The 26,581-nt window shown below is 35.8% G+C and overlaps 1 protein-coding gene across 2 annotated transcripts in view; it reads left to right on the plus strand.

The window, feature by feature from the left end:
- The first annotated feature begins 18,925 nt into the window (after positions 1–18,925).
- NPY2R (neuropeptide Y receptor Y2) overlaps positions 18,926–26,581 on the plus strand; it is a 274,148-nt gene continuing 266,492 nt past the window's right edge. The window contains exons 1-2 of one of the 2 annotated variants that reach the window (XM_079152930.1): positions 18,926–19,220; positions 25,057–25,122. The gene's annotated coding sequence lies outside the window, so the exon portion shown is untranslated. Of the gene's footprint in view, positions 19,221–24,936; positions 25,123–26,581 lie in introns of those variants that run through there. The other variant, XM_079152933.1, reaches the window with a different exon arrangement.

Here is a 26,581-nt window from a genome sequence, read left to right on the forward strand (position 1 = left end):
ATACTAGAGCAGAAAGTGATTTATATACCACTATTACAGTACTAGGATAATCTTACTTTTACAGATAATCTTACTTTATAATTTCTTACGTTTCATATTAGCAACCTTTTGATGAAGAACTTCCTTTAGTATTTCTTTTGAAACAGTTGCAGTGGTAAGGAAATGCTTCAGGTTTTGTTTTTCTCGGAAAGTCTCTATTTATATCTTATTCATTTCTGAAGGATATATTTGATGGGCATCTTATTATTGGTTAGGTCTTCAATTTATTTATTTGTTTTCCCAGAATTTGAATACTCAAATGCTTAATCTCTTGTCTGAATTCTTTAACTCTTGTAGGTATTTTCATATATGAATGGTTGTCAAATTGGTGTTTGAGTGGGAATGGGCACTGGAAATTTGTATTTTGCCACCTTCCTGATGTCACACTCTATACACAGCTATATTCTGTGAAATGGTTAACAATGATCTACTGGAAGTAGAATATAAGTGAACCATTAATCTGCTGACAAGACTCTTACTTGAAAGTCTTTCCTTTTCTTCCTTCCCCCTCCTTCCTTCCTTCCTTCCTTCCTTCCTTCCTTCCTTCCTTCCTTCCTCCTTCCTTCCTTCCTTCCTTCCTTCCTTCCTTCCTTCCTTCCTTCCTTCTTTCTTTCTTTCTTTCTTTCTTTCTTTCTTTCCTTCTTTCTTTCTTTCTTTCTTTCTTTCTTTCTTTTTTCTTTCTTTCTTCCTAAAGTATCCAAATGGTATTGTTTTGGATCTTACCAAGTGGAGCATTTGATACTGTACAGCTGAGTGTAACTGCTTGCCTTATAATTCTATGTTCAGAGAAGCTTGTCATTGACTTCCCCTTCCAATGAGAAGAAAAACATTGGATTTTTCATCTTTAATACCAACATACTCTTAAATTGCAAAGAAAGGAGGAGAAATAGATAATATTTTCTTCCATTTCAGTTTGTATTTCCAGTGGAGGAAAAACAATTTAACAAAGACTTTATAGCTCTTTCCATATGAGAATCTTCATTTTTATGTAAATTATATTTATATAATGGGATTTTTTCTTCAAATTCTCTTATAGTCTATTTTTATTTGTGACATTTGCAGGTATTACAGAAGAAATGAAAAGGAAAGTGTCACTGTATGGAAGATGAATGATATAGAATTTTCTGTTATTGGTTATAAAAATAGTGTAGATGCATATCAGTAACATATGCAGAGCAGACAGTAAATGTGAGCTTTCAAAGGAGAATTTGCAATAAATGTGAAATTTTAAGTTATATCCAAATAAAGCTGCTTATCTTTTTAGTGTTTATTCCTTATGTATTTTAAATCATTAGGGATTTATTCCATGTTGGCACTCTGTCAGGAGGCATTGATTTTAGACATCTGGTTTCTGTTTAAATTTTATTGAATATTATATCATTCCTGAAATGTGTCCATATTATAATGTATGCAATAGGATTTATACTGGAATAACACATGATTACATTTTCACACTAACTACACATCCTAGGGATTTTTCTTATAATCTTACACTGTGTTGCAAGTAATAAAAAATGAGTTATCAACAAACATTTCCAGTTTTAATTGGTATCTGTGATGCTTATGTAAGGAGGGAATTTTCTCTACTCTGATTACCAGCCCCCCCCCCCACCTCCCCAAAATGCTAGAGGATTTAGGGCAAGAAATTCCATTTCTTAAAAGGAGAAGTAGGATGAAAATTCTAGACTCTGGTGGGGGTACTTGTTTTTGGTTGGTTTGTATTTTGTTTCTGAGGCTGGTGTTTGCTGAATCAATCACACAGATGTAGTTTCTTTTCTTCTGTAAGTCTGATCTTAAATGTATCCAGTTTTGCTTCCATTTTTTTTTTTTCACATTAGCCTGGAAAACATCAGTGGGTGGCCTTTTTTCTAATAGGGATGCTGAGGAATGTGCCCTTTTCCCCGGTGTCTGTTATTCTTTTCACTAGAGACAAGACCCAAGATGAGTCTGGGTTTGGAGGGAAGGAGGACTTCTGTGCCTTTAGTGGCTCTAATGTAGGGAAGAAAACTTCCTTGTGGTTCACCCAGTTTCCGAGGTTTCTGAAATGGATTTAGGGTTCTCAACTTCAGCTAAATAATAAAGTAATTTGCATCTCTCATTCCCTTCATGTATATCTTCCTCAGGAAAGAGGTGGGGTTGAGCCAGGTTGTATTCTACTGTGGTTGTAAATGATTTAAACATGTTATTTCACCTGAGCTTCAGTTTCCTGACCTGTGAACTGGCTGCAAAACATGATCTTGTTGTGAATATTTATTAAGATTAAAAACGTGTCTAGTATGGGCTGGAGATGTAGCTCTGTGGTAGACTAGTTGCCTAAATGACATAGTTTGATCTCCAGCATTGCAAAAACAAATAAAAATACCCCCAGTTAAAAAAAAAAATTCTGATATAGTAACAGAACATATGTCAAGTCAATGGTAGCTAGAACTAAGGAAATGAATAATAAGCCAAATATATTTCTTTGGTTAGGAAAAAGTTATGGTTACAATGAGAATTATTATATAGAAATGTGCTTTCTGTATATAGGCATCCTACTGGATTCCAGTGTACAAAGGACTGCTCATGGGTGTAGGAGTCTGGAGGTATGAGTGGAAAGCAGGGTTGGGGGATCATGGGGCTGAGAGGCTCTCTTATGGCCAAAGCAGGTAACAGTAGCCGAGTTGGAAATGCATGATTGCTCTGTGGAGTCATGGGGTTGAAGTGAGGAAATGGGGCTATTTATCAAGTTGAACCAAGTGATGAGGCCAATGGAAATTAGAGCATGAACAGCTCATGGTGGATTAATCATTTTCATCACATTTACCACCTGCTGTGGGGAGAAGTAAGTCATGTATACTGTGCAGTACTTAAGAGACCTGTTGAAACTTTTAAGTCTCTCTAGTAGTAGTTCCTCATTGTATGTGATGTTAGGCTGCTGGCCCTGCTAATGAGGACTCCCTCTTCTCATGGACAGTGAGAGTCTTCCCATTATTTGTTAATACCCTTCTTCCAATGTGTGGTACACATTCAGTTTGAATGGGATGGTTCCTCTCTCTAGCCTGACTAGAGATAAGCCAAGAGGGTAATCCTACTCATTTGCCACAGTTCCAATAATTGAGGTTTAAGTAATTGATGCTGTTCAGTGGTCACAGAAATTAAGCCTTATTTCTCACCAATGACATGGGGAAATGTCAAAGCTTTCCTACAGTCATGGCAAGCTGAGTCAGCTGTGGCATGAAGCAGATTGTGAAGGACACTCTCCTTTATGACATCAATATATAAACCAACTCTGAAGCTCGCCTACCTCTGAACTTTCCAATAAGATGGGCTAATCCATGCCTTATAATGTGACATTTATTCTCAATTGCAATCGCTAACTTCTTGAGACATAATAATGGTTATGTGTCTGTACACACCAGATTGCAGGAGCTCATTCACTATGCATGGCAGTGCTAGTTTGGACTAATGTACCATCAGGAAGAATGACATAAAGAGGAAGGTACACAGAATTCTGTGCTGCATAGGGTTGAAGAAGCTGCAGGGAAATACAACCTCAGTCTCGCAAGGATGGCAGGTAATTCAAACACTTGAAAAGGAACTTATTTTAGGTAATACATTGAGGAAAAAAGTGACCGTTTGGGAGAAAAATATATAATTTTCATACCTAACTTTGAAGTTCTAAATCATAATTCTCCCTTTCTCACCAAAGCTTTCAGTATATTACTTTAAACACAAAAGGCTTGTGCGAGTATGGCGATCTGGTGGGGGAAATAAAGTAGAACAGTTTGAGTTTCAGATCTGGGTTGACATGGTGTAGAATGAGATTAAAGTAATTTATAAACTACAAGAGGAGCTCAGAACCAGAGGTTGACCTAAATCCATAAGACTTCATCCTTGTGAATACTTGGAAAAACTAAGGAACGATGAACTGTTTTCCCATGGAAGTGTCAACTGTGGTATGTGACTCCAGCCTATTCTATATGATTGGCCAAAGACAAGGATTTTGGGGTGAAAACATGTGGATTATATGCAAAAGTTAAAAATTACATTGTGCATACTTTCGGAATTTTTAATTAAAAATAAGACTAGTCTTGTGGGAGATTAGGGGGAATGCTATTTCCAATATCAAGTCTAGCCTTGTAGAAGGTTAGGGGTGATGCTATTTCCAATTTCAAATTCAAGTTGACAAGAAATAACTTTTAGGCATGAACAGCATTGATTGCCTTGTTCAAATAGTAAGTGATACCCATTTGTCTGTGTTCTCATATTGATTATAATTCCATTCCCTGTGTTTTATATTTAGGAAAGTAACTGTCCTTTGTATACCCAACACTCTGAGTTTGAGTTCACTTTGTACCAGAGATAACTAACTTTATTCTATACATATCAAAAGACCAGGTCTTAGCCAGAACAAAAAGTCAGAACAGGAAAATGTCAGAGTTACAAAGCGTTGCTTTTCAAATTCGTTTTCAGATTTAGTATAGAAAAGAGAAACCAACCATAGTTTTTCTACATTATTGGCCTCCTATAATGTATCTCCCATAGGAAAAATGTAAGTTACAATAGGAAGGAAATTTGAAAGCTTTTTTCCCCCCCAATTCTAATTTAAACCATATAGCAGAATTTGAGGTAAAAAGGAACACAGAGGGATCCCAGTGAGTCACTAAAATTCAAATTACCGAAGTTTGATATAGGAAAAATAGAGAGAGTGAAAAGGCTTTAAATAATATTATAGTACCTATGTGTCCCTAGCATAGATAGTAATTTATTTAGGAAAAGAAATGCCAGAAGATAAGCAGTGATTTTTCTCTGACGTGTTAGAATTATGGCAATTTTTAACATAGAACCTGTCCTTTTAGTCTTTAGTTTTTTTATTTTTAAATATTTCTTCATTTAAATGGCATTTGGTTGTATATTTAGAAAAACATAGTGTTATTGGTTAGAATAAAGAATCTTGGTGATGGCTGTATGATATCTGAAAAGACAACCAGCCTTGTACTCATGTAGATTGAAAAAGGGAAGTAAATGTACAAAATGGTTCATAGGCACAATGTGGACTTCAGATTCCAGATTCCTTCTGGGGCTGGGTGCCACTGGACTAAGAGGAGACTGCTGAGGTTGGGGCCTGGAGAGTCCTTGTGCCTTATCAGACTCAAGAACACTCAGATGCTGCCCACTTTCTGTTATTCCCTGCATGAAGAAACCCAAGCATATTGCTATGGCTTAGATATCAAGTGTCTCCCAAAAGCTCATGTAAGAGAATGCAAGAAAGTTCAGAGGTAAAATGATTGGGTTATGAGAGCCTTAACCTTAAAGAAATAGGTCACTGGAGGTGTATCTTTGGGGTTTATATTTTGGCCTCATGCATAGAAATGTCTCTCTACTTCCTGGCTGTCATGTCCTGAACTGTGTTTTTCTGCCACATTCGCTTATCTCAGGTCCAGAACTATGGAGTTGGCTGACCATGGACTGAGCCTCTGAAACCATGAACTAAAAGAAACTTTTTGTCTTATAAGTTGTTCTCATTAGGTCTTTTGGTCACAATGATGAAAAAGCTGACTGAAACACATTTGATGGCAGATGACTATTTGGAAGGGTAGATGTTGAATTGAAAATAGCTTAAAACTGACCATTTTCATTAGATTTGTGCCAAAGGTCAAAGTTCATTGAGATTCCCAAAGCTTTGGGCCTTAGGACCTTTTTAACTCCCTTCAAGGCTGTCATTTATTCATAGGGCAACATAGGTACAAACCTGAATGACCCTGGGCATCCTGGGATGGATGTATGACTATCCTTTTTAATAAGTCTCACAGCTTTGTTTTATAGTAAACATATGAAAAGTTGCAACTGCCACCTTTAAATAAGAGGATTACAGGAGAATGTTGCTACTACCATTTGCATTTCATAAATATTCTTCTCTTGTTAACATTATTCTGGTATTGAATAAATGCAGATGTGGGATTAGGTGTTCAAATTTCTTTAAGATAAATCCAGTTACAATCATGTAGTATTGTTTTTCAATAAGCTCTGAAAATATGTTAGGAAAAGAAGGTTTAATCAGGAAGGAGAAACATATCTATGTTAAACGGTTTCCTTGCAGCAGGGCTAAATGTCTGAAGATGGTCTTATTGTGACTCACAAGGAGGCAATGTTTAGTGACTTTCAGGAGCACTGACAGGAACTATGAGAATCCATAGATAATCGACTTGATTGGTGTGGCAGCAGGTTGTTTGCCAATAGTAAGTAGCTCAGTTGACACCTGGGTGATTCTGCATTCATTGCTTGCAGGCAGAAGAGAACCTAATGAAAAGACAGGAACTCTTATCTGAAAGGCATTTTGTGTACATAATCCTAACTATACTTTTAACCTAATGGAAATCAGTAGATACATGTTTTTCTGTTCCACTGTTTCTTTTTAGAGATTTGCCATCTCTTTTGATTTGTAGATGGAGTTCAATAATCACCTTAAAAACAGTACATTGCATTTGATGCTTTTGGTGCATCACCCTGCAGGAGACCATGGCAGGCATACCCAGATGTGTGTTAATGTGCCCTTCTCCTGACAGTTGCCTTGGCCACACAAGAGCCATCTCGACCAGGTGGTCACACTGCTGTGTCTTCACCCTGCCTTTCATTGCAGACTATGTCCCATGAACCACTGTCACTGGAGTACAAAACTGACCTTCCTGCTTTAGGGAGGGATCACTCCCGTGGTCTCTAGTGGACACCACATCCTAGCTTACCTTCCTTCTTTTGCCTTAGTCTGCTTCCCTCACTTCGTTACAGCCTTCTCCTAAGAGTTGTCTCTCCATAAACCTCTTTCACAAGAGTCCCCATCTCAGGTTGTAGCCTGGCACCATAGTAAATTCAGCCATTATATTGAAAAAATTAAAAGCACACATTTTCAAGTAGAGGTTTTTATACGTATATTTCAGACATATCAGGAGAGGGCTGTTCTGTTACTCTTGATTTGCAGCTGAGAATTTAGTCCAAATATTATTTGTGATGAAACTATCAAATCATGTTTTATCTGCTGTCTGTGACTCTAGATAGTCTAATCTGTCCCCTAGACATAGATGAAAATTAGATTGGGGAATTATTGAGAAACGAGTTTTTTATTTTGGAAAGGGCTTATTTGGTCTTGCTGTCCGGAGGTTCAATCTCCTCTCAGCGTGAGGGATGTATGTCTCTAATGGACTCAGATAGTTTCATTATTGATCTTCTTGCCTTTCAATCATCTTTCAGTTAGGGAACTTGGAGCCTGAGGAGTTACTTTCATCTAATAAGACAACAGGAATCTTTATTTTAAAGTCAGGTTCCTCCTTTCACATCCCCTTGTGGATATTTGGGTTGCATTTGGCTGATATTTTGTTTTTTACTGTTTCCTCAGTTGGGAGTAAACATCCTTTTCATTATAAGATATTTTATCTCCTCCTTCCTTCCTTTATCATATGTGTAGAGAGGCTGTAGAGTGAAGTAACTAAGCATGCCAGCTCTGGGCTCTGATTGCCCACTAAATGCTGCTCCCAATACCACTAGCTCTGGGCCTTAGAGCAGTTGTTGAATTACTCTATGCTTTCGGTTGCTTAGCTGCAAAAACACTTGCTTCTTAGTGTTTTGAGACGATTCACTGAGTTAATACCTGCGCAGCATTTACAATAGTGCCTGTTCATTATTATTTGGAGTTGGCTGTTGTTCTTACTCTGAGGCCTGTTGGGGTGGGTTGGACACTGTCCTGAGTTTAGGAATTTAATTGTCTGGTTGAAGAGAAGAGAGGCCTTTGGGAACCCCAGAAGCTTCTGCACTCAGGGGGACCTACCTCTCCTCTCCCCTCTGCTTTCTGGGTCTCGTGCATTCACATCCCACACTCATCTGTGGAAGGGCCTGTTGAACGCTCACAGGACCGACTCCAGGATTCAGTATCTATTGGGGACTCGTGGCTGTCCCTTCTGTGATTAATATGCTCTGTGAAGTATTTCCTTTACCATCAACTCCCTGTTCCCCAATCCTGTGACCCTTCAGTTGTCCCTTTGTGAATGCACCTCATTACTCTGGAAAATCCTGTTTTCTTGCTCAGGCCAAATAAGTGTCGATAGTTTGTCTTGACTACTGATGTTTACCAAACTCTTACAGTACTCAAATTGTTTATTTGAATGCTTCCCTTCATCCTTCAATCTAAATTTAAGTATAATATACCTCAATTTTTCTTAAAACTGGAAAAATTGTTTTAAGAAATAGAAAATATCATCTAATGGAAAGAACCAAAGCACTATGTAAATAGCATTTCAAGTGACATATTCTATATGAAAAAGCAGACATATGAAATCATTTCCCCCTTTCCTTTCTTTACAAATATATTTTCTTTTATTGATGATAGATGCTATGCATAGATATTGAAGGCAATTTAGAAAACAGAATAAATAAAAAGTACATGTCACTGTAGGGAGGGAGACACTTAGTATTTTGGTAATCTAGACTTTTTTCTCTTGAAAAAATTCTATAACTTCATTTCTTTTTTTTTTTTAACTATGTTTTAACTGCATTTCTTTTCTGAATATGTTATGATATATTTTGATTTCCATTATTTTTATTACATTAAATGTATCTTCCTCACAGAGTACAAAAAATTAAAATTATTACTTTTGCATAGATGGGACCTATTACTAAATATTAACCAAGATGATTTGAAGGAATTTTAGAAATCACTATTTTGAAGGAAAGGGATAAAGAAGGGATGATGGGATCTTTTTTTTTTTTTTTTTTTTTTTTTTTTTTTGTGGTGCTGGGGATCAAACCCAGGGCTTTGTGCTTGACAGGCAAGCACTCTACCAACTGAGCTATCTCCCCAGCCCAAGAAGGGATGATGGATGCTCTTTCTTGGAATCCTTCCACCATATGTAGAATTAAAGTATTTTGGAGCAGAAGGAGGTTGTCAGATTCACTTACTCCAGTCATCTTATTTCGACAATAAGGAAAAAGACCTGTAATACTGATCCACTTCGCTTTTTGAATACAGCTCCGAAGCTTATTTTTATTTATTTATTTAAAATCTTTTTTTATTTTTACAGACTGCATTTTGATTCATTGTACACAAATGGGGTACAACTTTTCATTTCTATGGCTGTACACAATGTAGATTCACACCATTCATGTAATCATACGTATACATAGGGTAATAATTTCTGTTTCATTCTACTATCTTTCTGCCCCCCACCCCTTCCACCCCATTTTCCTCTATACCATCCAAAGTCCCTTCATTCTTTTCTTCCCCCCATCACCCCGCCTCATTATATATTGTCATATTATCAGAGAAAACATTCGGACTTTGGTTTTTTGGGCTTGGCCTATTTCACTTAGCATGATATTTTCCAACTTCATCCATTTACCAGCAAATGCCATAATTTTATTCTTCTTTTTGGCTGAGTAATATTCCATTGTGTATGTATACCACAGTTTCTTTATCCATTCGTCAATTGAAGGGCATCTAGTTTGGTTCCACAATCTAGTTATTGTGAATTGAGCAGCTATGAACATTGATGTGGCTGCATCACTGTAGTATGCTGATTTTAAGTCCTCTCAGACCAACGCTTATTTTTAAAAGGGACAAGTTCTCCTTTTCCTCTTCTCCCTTTCCCCCTCCCTAACCTGGGGGCGGGAAACAAGATTAGCGATATATCTGTGCTCCACTGGAAGGAGATGTCTACCAGAGGATCTAGGAAGTGAATAGCTCTCAAATTAGCCAGCGAATGTTAGCACACCATCAGGGCCCCCTGGGACCCCCTGTCAGGGCACCTGACATGTAGGGTGCCTGGAATGTAGTCTTTGAAGAGCTCCTTTAAAAGCCCCCTGGTCATCCGGGTGGGCAGGATCACAGACTCTGGGACAGGAGTCCCCTGTGTTTCTCCTTTGCTAGCAAAGCAATAAAACACCTTTTTCCTTTTTCTCAAAACCATGTCCTCATCTTAAAATTGGCATTAATTGGCAACGGGGACAAGGAGCTTTCAGCAACATATTTGGTGACCCAGATGGGACCAAAGAGCTGCCCTCTCACTTCGACTTTCTTGGGCAAGCCTGGCCCTCCCAGCAATGGCACTTCCATGCTGACTCTTAAGAATGGATAGGAACGAGGTCAATTTTGACCAGATTGGTCTTGAACAAGAGTATAGCCTGAGCAGTACTACATAGACAACTAAAAGGAAAAACAATGTTTTTTAAAAAATATAACTTAAGATGTACACTTGTGACAGACCTGTTAGTGATCCCTACATTTCAGGATAAAGTTAACAAATTCTGATCTTGCTAACAGTGCATGTGAGTAGAAAGTTTTCCTTGAAATGTGGTGTGAGCCTTCTACCTTCTGATCTTTGTAATATATTTGCATTTTTAGATCAGCTCTGCCAATATTCATTCTATCTTCATGATTATGTTTTCTGAGAATTTGGCATCATCCAGTATGATCTAAAGAAGATTCCAGGAGCATTTAGAACCATAATTTTGAGAACCATCCTGAAGACATTCATTTTCAGTTTTCTTTGTGAAATGATTTCCTAGCATTGTTATTTCAGTCAGATGATGGCTTCATATGCATCAGAATTCAGCAAATTCCCAATTAAACTTCTCATTTAATTGAATCAATGAAACAATATACATCAACAAGAAATATATTGACGCCTCAAAATACTACACCATTTCCAAAATCATGTAGAGAGAGCACCATTCTCCTGGAATCTGCTGTGTACTGCAAAACCCCAGAGTTAGTGTCACGCTAAGATTTTCATCTGTGACTCAATCCCTGCATTTCAGGTCTGGTTTTACTATTCCTATTTTCTTTCCTAGCTGTTTTCTCTTCTTGCCTCTTCGTGTCTAAATCCAAGTTTGAAAGGAAAGAGATTGTATTACCCACAGGCTACCATACGGCATTGTTTTCTAGTGTGATTTTGTTTCTGTGCATCTGTTCAGAAGGGATAATTGTTAGGAGGTAATTTTTTGAAAAATTGAAGGGAGATCTCTAGATCTCTGGAGTGGCATTACCCCTGACAATGCAAACCAAATATGTCAACAGGACTTAAGTCATAAGTCAAAGATGGTTTGGAGGAATGTGAAAGGAGGAGGTTGAGTGGAAGATGCTAGTGAGTTCCTGGAATATTCAGGCATAAGGTGGACATAAAGACTAGAAGAAATTATCTTTAGTGGTGTTAGGAAAGCAGAGGAGTTAAATCTCAGGTGAGAGCTGGGTAGCATTAATTCGGGAATATAAATTTCTTGGGAAGAGAGGGAAAGTAGGATTTTGTTGGAAAGAGGCTGAATTTTTGAGAAAGGCTGGCTAAAATTTTTCCAGTTGGCCAAGGAGTTTTGATTTTATTTTTCTCCCCAGTTGTAATGTGGAAACCAAACTACTTACTAATAACAACAAAATAACAGATATTTATTACTTTGTTCTGGGTTTTCACCTTTAAATACCCTAAAAATAATGACTTTTTTGAGCAATTTGAAGTTTATTAGCAGATAATATCTTCAAAACTTCATCTAAATTATTTTGTCAACGGACTAAAGCCTCAATTCTTTATTTTTCTATGCTCTCTGAGTATAGCTTGAATAAAAACTTGACTTGGAATGGACACAGCAGCACTGCAGAGGTGAGGTTCTTCTATTCTTGTTGTTGGCCTCAGTCCTCCCACATCAAGGACCATGCAGAGGGCAGATTAGGCAATCAAGCTTCAGGGTCCATCTCTAATGGTGAAGATGAGACATTTGCTGGTTCTTATTCTCTCTTGATGCAAGGGTGGGAAGCATGCCTGAGATATTTTTGTCGATCTATTCATCCTGAATATATTTGGTTCAACATTTAAAGTCAATTCCTGATACCTATACACTCATCGACAAGTCATACATTTTGGCTATAAAGATCTATGTCTGACAACTAATATGATCATTTCCAATATGTCAATAGTTGATGAACATAGGATAAAAGAAGTATTTATAGTAGTGAATAAGAATAGTCCATGGTCAGCAATCAGAAATGATGAGCCCCAACTGAGGTCTGATTCAAATTCAGAAACCACATCTGGAGGCTAATTGGTAGAAATATTAATGAGAACCATCAAGGCCTATTTCAAATGTAATAAGACTATGAGGCTCATCTGTGGGAACACCTCCAGCCAACTCCTTTGTCCCAGAGGTGGGATAACATGGAAAGTGGGAGTGAACCCAGATAGAAATGGTAGGAAGGCGATAGCCCTGGTCCTTTTTTTTTTTTTCAATACCTGGTTCACATAGATTCTGATCAATAATTTTGGTGCTGTTTTCAATGCTCTACTCAGAACCATATAAGCTCCTAAGCTAGCACACCAAAATGGGTTTTTCTGCTATTAGGGCCCCTCTTGCATTGTGGAATTATTCTTTCTTCTCACTTAAACAAATCTCACTGTGTTTACTCTTCCTTTCCATTATTGTCTGTGGCTTTTATTCTTTAAATCTTGATAGGCAAGAACCCAAAAGGAAATTGGTGAAGCAGGAACTCTAGTTTCATTTCAAAACTGGCTTCAGTAGCAACTTCTAGCTTATGGATCTTTTTGAGGTAGTGCTTGTTGGCTACCTTGCATTCTTGATTAGGGCAACTGCTTTTCAAGCTTAAACTTTAATTTTTGATTAACTTCTACACATATGTTATCACACATTCACATTCCATGTTACAGTATTTAAAAATACATTATAGTCAATGTAACCAACTGTAAATCTTTTAAGTGGTCTGTTAGGGGACAGACAGATGAGCATGGTGGGAACATGATGTCAGGGGAATAACTCTATAAAATGGGCCCAGTGTGCTGACCGCATGCTTTCTTTGCCAAAAAGTCATTCCTTGGCAGCACTGCCTGGCATAAATAGGATATGTCGCATTCCTCAGCAAACTGAGGCAGGGGCAAAGTCAGGCAGTCAGTGTAGGTAATTGCTGATAGGGAACCAGAGGGTACGACTAGTTATCAAAGAGAGAACAATTGGTGGCTTCCTAACAGTCAACCTCTGCAATTGTGCTCCTCTGGGTTGCTAACAATCTGCATGCTCCTGCTCCTAGTCACACATACAGGGAAGGAAGAAAAGACAATGATTAAAGAAGGGGGTTCTGGGGTCTATTAGAAAGCAAGCTGCACCCCTCCCATCGGCTTTGGGCTCTGAGGTCCCCTCCTCTCTGGTGCAGTTCATTCTCTATCACTTTCTTAAATAAAACTTGCTTGCTTGCCTTGGCGTTTCTGGGGTGTTCCTTCTTCAACACTGGGAAACCTGTTCCTGATCTCCAAAAAACCAGTACTCGTTCTCTTAGAGTTATTGAATTATGGTTTTCATTTTTCTTTTTTTGGTACTAAAGATTGAACCAAAAGGCATTACCATGAGCTACATCCCAAGTTCTTTTTAAAAATTTTTAAAATTTTGAGATTGGTCTATTTAAGTGACTGAGACTGGTTTGGAGCTTGTGATCCTCAGCCTCCTGAGTCTCTGGGATTACAAAGAATTTCCCTGGTTGTATGCTTTCCTTCACAAGAAATACTTAACTATTAAACCAGTCATACCATTTTGTACTCTCAGAAACAGTTTATGAGAGTCCTAGTTACTCCTCCCCAGGATTTGATATTGGAACTGTTAAGGTGTCCCTCCCTCCTTCATTCCAGATACACAGCAGTGTCTCATTGTGGTTTTAATTTTCATTTCCTCTAATGATAGAAAGCATCTTTCCATATGCTTATTTGTCATACTTTTGCCTCCTTTTGTGATATGTCTACTAGATTTTTTTTTGCCCACTTTTAATTCAGTTTTTGTTTTCATACTATTGAGTTTTAAGAATTTAGAAATTTATTTGACAGTTTTATCAGATACATGAATTGCAATTATTTTCTACCAGGCTGAAGTTTTTCTTTTATTCTCTTAGCCATCTTTGAAAAACTATTTATTTATTTCATTTGACAAATAAATGCTGCACACATTTTGGGGTGAACTTCACATTACAGTTCATATATAACTGGTCATTCAGTCTCACAGACTTCCATGGAGAGTGTAGGTAGGTGGTTCAGAATAGTGACTGACCATTAGAACTTATTTTTGAGTCATGGTTCTTCCACATATTAGTTCTTTATGCTGTGACATTTATTTAACCTTTAGGTACTGCAGTTTCTACCACCAGAAAATGGGAATTATGTCATAAGTAATAATAAATCTCATTATGGAACTTGTTTGGCGGTTCAAGTTAATACATATAAAGCAGTAATAATAATGCCTGGCACATTAGAAGATTTAGCTGTTACTCCCCTTATATATCTTCAATACATTTATTTTCCACCATTATTATCCTGGTTTAAGTAGAAATTGGAAACACTTAAAACAATATTATCCTGAGCTCTAAGAGCTAAGACACAGCCTTTAAAATTGTTCAGGATAAAAAGTAGGAGGTTTTCAGTATTTTTTACCACATTTAAAACTTTCATTTAGTGATACATTAGAAAGAAATTATAGAGTTTAGGGTAGAATTTACAGGTAGGCAAGGAGTCAGAAGTTTAGCTGATTCAGTTGGCCTTGGGTGGATTCTGGGAACTGCACTTTTAACAAACATCTTTCTAATGCCAATGGTTACAGAAGCAAACATGAAATCAATACTGCTTCTTTAACAGTCTGATAAAAGTTGGTAATATGCTAAATTCTATTTGAAGATGAATTATTTTGTTGTTTTAAAAAAGATGACCTATGACAACGTCACCTCCCAACTAAGAGCAAAAGGAATAGCCCAGACAGCCCATGCATTAGTGCTCGTCTTTCCCAGTAACTCTCAGTGTTTTCCCTGGTGGCAAATAACGCATCCATAAGCAATGATAACCTTTGAGTGCTTCTCCCTTTGATTTGGGAGCTACATGCCTTTTGTAACTAATATCTCACCCATTGCTGTCATTAGCCGTCTCTCAGCTTTTGTTGCTGCCCATTATCACCAGCTTTACTCTGATGTTGCAAGTGATGATGGGACTTTTTTCAGAGTCTGATGGGATTTGCCATTTCTTTCCATAAATTTGTTGTCCAAATATTTTTGTGCTTTACAGCACAGAGAGCAGATCAGGAGTCAGGAGACCTGGCTGGCTTTTCATTCACTATTCCAGTGACATTTGTTTATCAAGTCAACTAAAATGGGCTGCCGACCTACAAAATGATGTCGGTGATGATTTCTAGAATTTTATTCTATTTTCTTTTTATATAGCCTATTCTACCTTCCATCCTTTTACCTCTGGTCCTGAAAAGTGGGATTAAAGAGACCATAATTATGATAATAAATGGAAAGAAGGTGCTTCCAGGATGTCACTGTTTTGAGTGTATTTACCATTGGATATTAAATGTAGATTAATTCCTAGATTTAGAAATTTGTCTTTAAATTATGATCCTTTTAAAATTCAGTAGCCAGATGGAAAGATTAGTAGGAATTTTGCCAAGTAAAATCCAACTCGAAGGTTATTCTATTCATTTTATGTTTTTAGATTTGGTAACCTACTCTGAGGCTCTTTGCCAGTACTCTCAGCATTTTCTGGCACCATAAATACAGCTGCTAAGAAGGACCACCTAGCATAGCACATTATAAACACTATAGAGCAGGCCCTGCCCTGTATCTTATGAAACTCAGCAAACGTTATGTTCCCTGTAGAACTCGGTAAACGCTCTGTGCTTCTTGTACCCTATAAACCTTTTTTAAACAGCATGACTCCTTTGAGACTGAGCAAGCACTTGGAAGATTGCTATCTCTGTTTTGTTATAGGGACTCAATTTGAGAGCAAGGATTATAAGTATTCTCAACCTCATCTTATAAAGCGAAGGTTCAGAACAGGGAATGGAACCTTCAATCTTAATGCCTTTGGATAAGGTAGACAGAAAACAAGTTAGTTACCTCTGTACTCATTTTTCTTCATAGATTGTGCACCAAAAGTTTGAAATAGCTAATGTTAAAAAGCATTTAAGAAAATAGCTTGTGGGAAATCAAGGAAATTGTAATAATTTGGGGGAAAACTTAGGTTCAAGTTCACAAGTGTCATCAAACAATGTTTATGAGATTTTCTTTTCACATATTTGGTGTTTAGTATCTATTGTTTTATTCTTTTTCTTTTTATGTGGGGGTAGGGTACTGGGGATTGAACTCAGGGGCACTGGACCACTGAGCCACATCCCCAGCCTTGTTTTGTATTTGATTTAGAGACAGGGTCTCAATGAGTTGCTTAGTCCTTTGCTTTTGCTGAGGCTGGCTTTGAACTTGAGATCCTCCAGTCAGGCATGCACCATCATATCTGGCCTCCATTGTTATTTATTACCAGGAGTCAGATTAAAAAAATCATTGATACTATGCTTACATGGTCTGTCTTTGGGTTATTAAGTTCTGTTTTATAATGTAAATGTTCAATTCTTTTTTGTGGGTGGTGATTCTTTGATTTGGGATGTTAGATTTTATTCATATGTGAGAAAAGTTTTAAATTTGAGGAAGCATCAAAGTCTTTTTAAGGTCAATGAATGATTCATTGGTTCCAGAAATACCTACTATGCTAGAATATTTATGTATTATTGTTTTACTGGTCAGTTAAACTAATGCAGTTTATTTGTTTTGCAAAGTGTGAGAAAGTCTAAAAAATTAGCCATGACCTAATATTTTAATAAACTAATGTTACCCAAGATTCATGCAGAGATAATAATTGTGATAGCTGAAATTGCCATTAATTTAAACAATGTTTTCCTTATATTTATGTAGTAGTGGGTTCTCTTCAAAACTATTTCAAAAGAATTTGAGATTGGCAAGTTGATATTGCTATAGTCATTTTTCAAACAAAAAGCAACAGGTTATATTTAAATAGGTGAATCAGGTCTTCCAGTTTTTAGTACGACATGTAAGGAGGTTAAAAGTCACCACTCCATTCTAAGAATGAGTAAAAAGGGAACAAACTGAAAAATCCACAGATCTTAGATCTAGTCCAATGGTGAAGTCCCAAGGCAAATGACAGATTCCAAAACTGAAGTGACAGACAGACCAATGCAGATAGTCAGCTGCCTGGAGGAAAACTCCCCAGAAGCCTCCACAGGCTGCAAATGAGGGTGGGAAAAGCTGAGGTGAAGTTGGTGGGTTGCTGGAGGCTCAGTGGGGACAGTCTGGGAGGTAAACACTCCAGTCAGCAAGGAGGGCTTCATACCTCTGTGACTTCAGGAGCCCAGCCTGATTCTCGCAGTGCACATTGGAGAATAGTTCCTTGTGCTTCAGCAGGGGAGGGAAAATGAACCATTTCAAAATTCCCAGATCATTTTGTTCCTCTTAACATAGACTTTTTTTTTTCTTCATTAAAAACTATTTTGCTAGAGCTTACCGAGCTTACCTGCTGGGCTTTATCAGAGCCTAACCTGAGGTGAAGGTGAAATTCAGTCCAACCTGCTTTAGCCATCTTGTCCCACCTAAAAGAGAAAGAGAAAAAATAAATACTGGGACGCATATGTGAAGTTTGCAGTCCAGGACACAGGCTCACTGAAAGATTGAGACCTAATCATAGAATTATAGAATGCTCTCTCCACCCACAAACTTTAATGCTGTGTTTTAAAGGCCTATTACTGCAGTTCCTTTTACCTAGTACGTAATGTCCACATTTTAACAAAAATATTCCAAAGCAACTAAAAGGCTAAAAAATAGATTGGAAAAAAAAGAAAAAAACATAGATTGAAGAGGTTGAATAAGCATCAGAACCAGAATCTCATGTGGCAGGAATATTGGATTTACCAAAGCATGAATTTAAAAAAAAATATGATTAATATGCTGAGGGTTAATGGAAAAGATAAAAGAAAGACTGATGATATAAACAGAGAGATGGAAATGCATAGAAAGAATACAAAGAAATGCTTGAGGGCTGGGATTGTAGCTCAGTGGCAGAGTGCTCACTTAATGCAAGTGAGGCCCTGAGTTCAATCTTCAACACCACATAAAAATAAATAAAATAAAGGTATTGTGTCCATCTTCCAAAAAAAAAGAAAAAGAAATGCTTGGGATAAGAAACAGTAGAACAGAAATCAGAAATGAAGAATTCATTTTATTGTCTTATTAGTAATCTGGATATGGTTAAGAAAAGAATCTCTGAGCTTGAGGATATGATGATAGAAACTTCCAAAATTGAAAATCCACCCCCCCCACAACAAAACTAAACAAAACAGAGTAACCAAAGCAACTATGAAAAGTATAATGCATATGTACAGGAATACCAGAAGGAAAGGAAAGAGAAAAAGATGCAGAAGCAGTATTTGAAGGAATAATAACTCAGAAATTCCCCAAATTAATGTCAAACACAAAACCATAGATCCAGAAATCTCAGAGAACATTAATAGGGCAAATGCCCCAAAAATGAAACAAAATAAGAAAGAGAACAAAAAGAAATCACTAGACCTAGGTATATCATATTCAAACTTCAGAAAAATGAAAGCTGAAGACAACTTCAAAGGGGAAAATACAGAGGAGTAAAGATAAGTTCCTCAGAAACCATGCAAACAAGAAGAGAAAACAATGAAAAATACAAAGCATTGCAAGAAAACCTAGAAATCCATCTTCTGTGAGGAGACCTTAAAAGTGAAATTGAGGACAGTTGTTTTCAGTAGACCTGAATTCCTAGAAATGTTAAAAGAGCCCGGTGTGGTGGTGCACACCTGTAAGCTCAGAAGCTCAGGAGGCTGAGGCAGGAGTATCAAGAGTTCAAAGCCAGCCTCAGCCAAGGAGAAGGGCTAAGCAACTCAGTGGGACCTGTCTCTAAAGAAAATACAAAATAAGGCTGGGGGTGTGGCTCAGTGGTGGAGTGCCCCTGGGTTCAAACAGCAGGACCAAAGAGAGAGAAAGAGAGAGAGAGAGAGAGAGAGAGAGAGAGAGAGAGAGAAAGAGAGAGAGAGAGAGAGAGAGAGAAGGGCATTTCGTAATGATAGGTCAATACTCCCAATGTTACAATCTGATTGTGTTTGTGCCCAATAACAGACTATAGAAACACATGAGACAAAGACAACTGAAGGGAAAACAGATGGCTCAACTCTTAGAGTTGGAGACTTTAACATCCCTCTATTAGAGATGGACATTTGGCTGGCAGAAAACCAGAAGGACACCATCAAACTCCATGGTATCAGCAATCAACTAGATACACTTCCTGTTGATGGACCACCTTATCCAAGAAGAGCAGGTAATGCATTCATGTGGAACCGCACGTGGTACATTTCCAAGGCAGAATATATCCTGGGCTACAATACACACCTTAACAAATTTAAATAACAGAAATTATACAGTGTCTGCTCTTATACCTTAATAGAATTAAAGTAGATATCAGTAACAGGGAGATAGTTGAAAAATCCCCATATACTTATTGACTAAGCAGTGAATTTCTAAATAACACATGGATCAAATCTAAATAACACACGGATCAAAAAATAAGTTTCAAAAGAAATTAAAATATACTCTAAATGAAAATCAAAGTACAATTTATCAAAATTTGTGGGATGCCTCAAAATCAGTGCTTATAGGGAAATTTAAAGCATTGAATGAATATATTAGAGAAGAAGGAAGATATAAAATCAGTAGACTTAAGTTTCCATGTTAAGAAGCTAGAAAAAGAAGAGCAAATTTAATCCAAAGTAAATTTTAAAAAATTAAAACATTAGAGCATAGATAAATAAAAATGAAAATAGAAAATCAATACAGAAAATCAACAAATCTGAAAGCTGGTACTTTGGAAAGATCAATAAAATTGAAAACCTCTAGCCAGGCTGAGAGAGAGAAAGAGAGAGAGAGAGAGAGAGGTGTGTTACATATTACAAATATCAGAATGAAAGAAGGACATCAGTACATATCCCACGTATATTAAAATGATAATGAAAGAATGTTAGGAATCATTCTGTTCTCACCAATTTGATAACTGAGATGAAATGGAGCAAGTCTTTGAAAGACACAATCTGGCAAGAATTCACACTGGAAGAAATAGACAATTTGAGTAGACCTACCTCATTAAAGAAAAAGAATAATTAGAAAACTTCCAAACAAAGCACTAGTCCCAGATGGGTTCATTAGTGAATCTTTTCAAATATATAATGAAAACAAACAAAAAACAAAGATAATTTTCTATATTCTCTTTCAGAATACTTAATCAGAGGAAATGCTTTCTCTCTCTCCCCACTCTTTTTACTTTTTGTGGTATTGGGGACTGAACCAATTGGGGGTGTGCTCTACCCCAACCCCCTTTTATCTTTTTTAAATTTTGGGACAGAATCTCACTAAATTGTGGAGCTTGGCCTCCAACTTGCTATCCTCCTACCTCAACCTCTTTTTTTTTTTTTTTGGCACTGGGAATTGAACCCAGGGGGCACTTAACCACTGAGTCACATCCTCAGCCCTTTTTTATATTTTATTTAGAGGCAGACTCTCACTAAGTTGTTTAGGGTCTCCTTAGGTTGATGAGGCTGGCTTTGAACTTGCCATTTTCTTGCCTCAGCCTCTGGAGCCACTGGGATTACAAGCATGCACCATCATGCCCAGCCCAAATCATTCTTGAGCCAGCATCACCCTGTTTCCAGAATTAGACAAAGACAATATAAGAAAAATACAGAGAATATCTCTTATGAACATAGATGCAAAAAATTCTCAACAAAACATTAGCCAATCAAATCCAACAATGTATAAAAAGAAAAACAAACTCTAACAAAGCAGGATTTACCCCAGGTGTCAAGAATGGAACAATATTAAGAAAGCAAATAATGTAATCCAATATATTAACAAGGTAAAGAAAAAATTGTATCAGTACATGTAGGAAAAATTCTTTGACAAAATTCAATACCTATTCACAATAAACTTAGTAAATAAGGAATAGAGGAAAACTTTCAAAGTAGATAAAGAATATATATAGAACAAAATAAAAAACAATAACAACAAAAAAAACCAAACCCTATAACTAATGACATACTTAACAGTGAGAAACTCAAAGCTTTCCCAAGATGATTCAGAAGAAGACAGCGATATCCTCTCTCATCACTACTTTTCAATATTGTACTGGAAGGCCAACATAATGTGCTAAGACAAAAAAAAAAAAAAAAAAAAAAAAGGAAATAAAAAGTATATAGAATGGTAAGGATGAATTAAAATGGTCTCAGTTACTTTGAAAATGTGAAATAATCAACAAAACCACCTCTGGCAACTAGTAAGTAATTATAAAATTGCAGGATACAAAGTTAATAAACAAAATTCAGTTACTTGTATACCAGCAATGAGGCAGTGGAATTTAAAATTAAAATTGACACATTTCCATTACATTGACATTATATTAGCACTTCAAGAAGTGAAAAACTTAAGTATAAATCTAAAATACATGGGCAATCTTTATATGAAAAAAAAAAAAAAAACCAACTACAAAACTTACCGTAGACAAAGTAAATAAATGAAAAAATAAGCCTTGTTCATGTGTAGGAAGACTCAGTGTTTTCAAGATGTCATTTCTTCCCAAATTGACCTATAAATTAAATACAATATCAGTTAAAATCCCAGCAAGTTGTCTGTGCATGTGAAAAAACTATTCTGAAATGAAGAGATCCAAGATCCAAAATAATCAACTCAACATTGAATGAGAAGAAACAAGTTCAGAGTACTGAGGGTAAATTACTTCAATATTTTCTATAAAGGTTCAGTAATCAAAAAAATGTCATTTTGGCTGATTAATAGATTAATGGAGCAGATTAGAGAGCACAGCACTGAACTTACATATATATATATATATATATATATATATATATATATATATAACTGATTTTTGACTAAGAGGCAAAGACAATATGGAATAAAGTTTGTTTTCATAATGCAGCACATAATCTATTTTGATAAATATTTCATGTACACTTGAAAATAATGTTTTCCACAGTTTTTAAAATGTGGCATCACATTAATAACAATTAAGTCATGTTATTTGATAATATTGTTCAAATCTTTTCTATTTTTCTGCTTAATTTTGTGCTGTTCTATTAGTTTACTAGATAGGTATGTTAAAATCTTCAACTATTGCTGTAGTCTGTGTATTTTTCCTTCTAATTTCCTCAATTTTGCATCATATATTCTGAAATTATGCTATTGGATTTGTAGAGATTTAACATTGTTGTGTCTTTCAACTGAGCTGGTCTTTCTTTAATTTCAATGATCCCCTTTACCTTTTACAAAGTTCTAGCCTTGAAGAAGATTTTGCAAATGTCAACATAGCACACCTACTGTTTTGTTTAGTCGTTAGCATTGCAAATCTTTTTTCCAGTTGTTTATTTTTAACTTACTCATCTTTATATTTAAAATATCTTTCTTTTAGACAATATCTTGTTGGCCTCTTTTTTTCCAGTCTTCAGATCTTTGCCCTTAATTTGTTTAGTCTATTAAATTTGTAGTTCCTTAAATTTGATTTCTGATATAGTTTAGTTTTAAATGTACCATCTTGATATTCATTTTTATTCATTCCATCTACTTTTCAATAGTTTATTCTTCCTCCTCTGAAAAATTGGTTTCAGTTTGTTTTCAGTATTGCACTTTGCCTCCTATGTTATCCTTTCTATTAATTAATTTTTTAATTTGTTCTAATCAGTTGTACATGACAATAGAATGCATTTATACATTTTGATAAATCACACATAAATGAAGTATAATTTCTCGTTTTTCTGATTGTACATATTGTAGGATCACCTCAGTCATGCAGTCATATATGAACATGAGGTAATAATGTCTGTTTCACTTGACATTATCCTTTTAATTATCTATTTTTACTTTCTAGTTTAGTGATTAAACCAGAGATTATAAACTTCAGTCTTAAATTCTCATAGTCTATCATGAAATAATACTTTTATAACTTCTCAAAAGAGTGCAAGGATCTTACAATAATTTAATTTTACTTCCAATCAGTCCTTTACCATGGTTATACCTTATTTCAATATTTATACATTTATTATAAAACCACAAGGAACTATTATTAATTTAAGCATCATTTATGTTTCATCTATTAAAAATTTTCTGTGATCTTCAGTACATTCTGTTACTTTGTCTTCCTGATAGCATTTTCCTTCTCCTTGGAAAAATATTTTTTAACATTTCTTGTGAGACTAGTCTTCAGATAAACAAATTCACTTGGCTTATTTTGTCGTATCAGAGTCATTTCTCTTTCTTTTCTGAGTTCTAGATTGATTTTTTGTAATATTTTAAAGATGCTTTCAGTTTGGTTTTGCTTTCAATGTTTCTTTGAAAAGTCATCTGTCAGTGTTTTTTCTTTTAATATGAGGCTTCTTTTCGTCTTGGTTTTTGTTTTTAGATTTTTCTCTTTGTCTTTGATTTTAAGATTTGTAAAACAATGTGATCAGATTTTCACATTGCTTTTATTCTATTGGACATTTGCTGGGTTTCCTAGGTGAGTTGTTGGATTTCATTGCTTAGAAATAAATCCAGTCATTATATCTTCAAATATTGCATTTGTCCCATTTTCCTCTTCTCCTTCTAGGACTCTAATGACATGCATATTAGGCCTTTTGACTCTGCCACACATATGCCCTTTGCTTTCCATTTTTTTCTCTATGCTTTAGTTTCAATATATTTTTATTTACTTATCAAATTTACTGTTCTCCATTGCTATATTCAGGTTACTATTTATTTTGTTCAACCATATCTTTTCTAAAATATTTCTTAAAAGTTTTTTGTAGTTTTATATGGACAGTATATCTTTATTTTATTCTTTTATCTATCTATTTATTTATTTATTTTGGTGCTAAGGATCGAACACCATGCCTCAGACATGCTAGGTAAGCACCCCTCCACTGAGCTACAGCCCCAGACCAGTTCAAACATTTCTTAATACTAGTTACGGAATGGTTACATTTCCAAAGTTCCATTTGAATTTTCAAAAATTTAACTTCAGTTATTTGATGAAATTCTGCATATTTGCAGACATGTTGTTGTTGTTGTTTTAAATCTCACATACACTTATTTTAAATTATCTCTTCTTTTATTTTCTGCTGGTTGCAGCCCTGGCTTATCTGTGAGTGAATTTGTACTGCTTTATTCTTGATTATTGGTTACATTTTTCTACCTTTGCCTGTTTCATAATTTTTAAATATATACCAACCCCCTATAGGCAACCCAAGTACTAGGAGTCTAACCCCAGGCTTTGTGTAAGCTAGGCAAGTGCTCTACCAGCCAGCTGCACATCCAGACCTTAGGAATTTTTAAATAAAAGAACTAGTAGATGGCAAAGGGAATTTCATCATTTCCCAGAGGCATTCTGCTCCTTGTTCTCTTAGGTGGATAGGAATAAGGGCTAATCATGTCAAACCAATTAAGGATTGAACTGGGTTGAGTCCTAGCTGAAGTTTTGGCTAGACATTTTTCTCTTCCTCCAATTTCTTTCTCCTTAGTGCAAGACCTCTTTCTTTATTATACTTTCTGAATTACTTTTCTCTTTCAGCATAACAAGTTACTATACATGTGGCAGTTTAAAATAACACACATATATTGTCTCACGGTTTTTGAGTCAGGAGTCTGTCTATGACTAGCTCTTCTGCAAAGTAGCAATGACAAATCTTGGTCATTGTTTCAAGGTTTATCTGGGGAGGGATCCATTTTCAAGGTTATAAGGTTGCTGGCAGTGTAGAAAACCTTCCAGGGTGATAGATTTTAAACTTCAGGGGTTGTTATTATTTCTCTTTTATAAAGTCACAGTGGTAAAATAGCCTTATTACATATGTATTCAAATGATATATCTCCATAAATAGAACATTATCTTTCTGAGATTTTTTTAAAAAAATGTGATGAAATTTTGCATGGCACTGCTAGGTAAAGTATAAATTACTTTTTCTGGCATTTAAAAATGATTTTCATTGTGTCTAACATCTTGATGTTGTGTAAATAGGAGAAGCAATAACCACATAATGTGATAGTGGTAGGTTTTTTTCCATTTATCTATCTTAATGATTGTTTTAAAACTATGTATTACTATGTGTGATTTATTTTTTTTCCAGGGCTCTATGTTACACAGAGCAAGAAACTTCCATGAATAAGACTTGGGCCTTAGAGAACTCTATTTGGTATGGTCTATATTTATAAGGGAAGACACCTTTCTTAGGTGTAACTCATACTATTCCAGGTCTATAATAATCATACAGAGTCTCCTTCAAAAATATTAATAACCATAAAGATAAAGATACTTGTTATATTGTAAATTATACTGCTTGGTTGCTAGTGTAATGTTTCCTTGAAATAGAAACTTTAATTGAATTCCTTTAAACACTTTAGAAATTTGTCATTCTGACAAAGCTTGCCAAAAAGCTTATCATGCAGGTTAAATATTGATTTCTCTCCTTTATTTATTTACTTCTTTTACTTCTCAGTCTCGTGGTTGACATAATGGTTTCTGACAATAAATTAGAAGACAATTGGAAATTAAAAGTTGGCTCTGCTTTCTAAATCTTTAACATCTTGAGAGGAAAAAGTAGTGCAGAAATTTGGAAATTTGAAACTGGTTACTGCCTGTGATCAAGGCTTGCCTTGCAGAATTCAAATTGTATTTGCAGACTTTGTTTCCTATAAGCAATTAAAATGACCATACTGAAAGCTAAAATTCTCATAGCATTTGGAATTATAACTAAAACAAAAGTGGGAGTAATACTTTGAAGACAACATAGTTTGTCCTCCACTCCAATGAAAATGCTCTTTTAAAAATGCTTTTAAGAGTGCATTATAGTTATGCATAATATTGGGGTTCATCCTGACATTCATATGTGGATGTAACGTAACTGGGTCCATTTCAATGCACTTTCCCACCCCTCATACCTCCCTCTGCTTACCTTCCTCTACTCTACTTGTCTTTCTTCTATTTAGTTACTGTTTTTTAAATTGGTGCATTAGAGATGCACATAAAGGTAGAATTCATTGTGCTGTGTACATACATGCACATAGCATAATTTGGTTGAATTCATTCTGTTGTTCCTCCTCTTTCCTGTCCTTCTTCCCTCCCCCTTGATTCCCTTCCTCTACTCCTCTCATCTCCCTTCTGTTTTCATGGGATCTCATTTTTGTTTTTAATTCTTTACTTCTCTGTAGTCTTTGCACATGATAGGCAACATTAAACCTTTCTTTGATTTTTTGTGTCTGGTTTATTTCACATGGCATGATGTTCTTCATTTCCAATCATCTAGTAGCAAATATCATAATTTCATTCTTGTTTAAGGCTGACTAAAACTCCATTGTGTATGTATACCACATTTTCTTTATCTATTTGGTTGTTGATGAGCACTTGGGCTGGTTCCATAACTTGACTATTGTGAGTTGCACTGCTATAAACACTGATGTACTTGTATTGTTATAGTATGCTGATTTTAGTTTTTTTTTTGGATAAATATCAAAGAGTAGGATAGCTGGGTCATATGATGGTTTCATTCCTAGTTTTTTGAGGAATCTCTGTACTCCTTCCCAAATTGGTTGCACTGATTTTTCAGTCCCACTGAAAATGTATGATTGCACATTTACCCTGTCATGCTCATGAAC

The sequence above is a fragment of the Sciurus vulgaris genome (genome assembly GCF_902686455.1).
Source record: "Sciurus vulgaris genome assembly, chromosome: 9".
In the NCBI taxonomy this organism is placed as follows: domain Eukaryota; kingdom Metazoa; phylum Chordata; class Mammalia; order Rodentia; family Sciuridae; genus Sciurus; species Sciurus vulgaris.